Source organism: Alligator sinensis, unplaced genomic scaffold (genome assembly GCF_000455745.1).
Source record: "Alligator sinensis unplaced genomic scaffold, ASM45574v1 scaffold1531_1, whole genome shotgun sequence".
Taxonomy (NCBI): Eukaryota; Metazoa; Chordata; order Crocodylia; family Alligatoridae; genus Alligator; species Alligator sinensis.
In genome coordinates this window covers 225,508-226,455 of record NW_005843164.1, presented here as the reverse complement: position 1 = coordinate 226,455, position 948 = coordinate 225,508, and positions in this window count along the sequence as shown.

Genomic DNA, 948 nt, shown 5'->3' with positions numbered 1-948 from the left:
CTTGGGCCCCCTTTGCCCGCCCCCCCCCCCCCCAGTCAGTTGGAGGAGGGCCAGGGGCATCGGAGGGGGGTCCTGGGTCACGCCACAGGGCTGTTCACTTTGGACTAGGGGGGGCAAAGATGCATCTGGGGGGACGATCCTGCCTGGAGATGATCGGGAAGGGCTCAGGGGCAGCCAGCTCTGGGGTGCAGCAGAAAAAACAGGGGCTGGCCACATATAACGCTGTCTAGAAAAAGCTCAGGTGCAGCCAGCTCTGGGGTGGAGCAGAAAAGAGAGGGATCAGCTACATAGATCACTAAGGAGGAGAGATCAGATGTAGCCAACTGTGGGAAGGAGCAGAAGCGGGGGAAGAAACAGCTACATACAACACTGTCCAGAGACATCCAGAACGAAGCTAGGTCTGGGGTGCAGCAGAAAGGAGGAAAAGCAGCCACAAATAACAGTGTCTGGGGGAAAAAAACTCAGATGCGACCAGTTCTGGGGTGGAGAAGAGCTAGGAAACGTAAGAGCCATCCATATATAAGGTGGTCTAGGGAGGGCTGCGAGGCATCCAGCTCCGGGGTGCAGCAGGAGAGGACAGCGGGCGCTGCGTGCAACAGAGGAGCCCCCACCACTCTCCGAATCACTAAGAACAAAGGGTTTTCTGGGGGGAAACGCCTAAAAAAGCCCCATTTCAAGGTCCCTGCTCTCACCCGCCCCGGGGTCCCAGCCCCCAGCCCCACCTGTAGACAAGTCTGCGGCGCCGGACCAGGCGCTCGGAGGCGGAGACGATGTCGGAGTCCAGGGGGGGCTCCATGGCCGGGCCCGGGGGCAGCTGCCCCCCCCCCGGCCCCGGCTGGGGGTTTAGGGGTGCGCCAAGACCCCCGGGCACCTGCTCATCCTCCCAGGCGGTGGTCCCTGCCTGGGGGAGAACAGCCAGACCTCGTTGCTCTCCACCCCAGGCCTGGC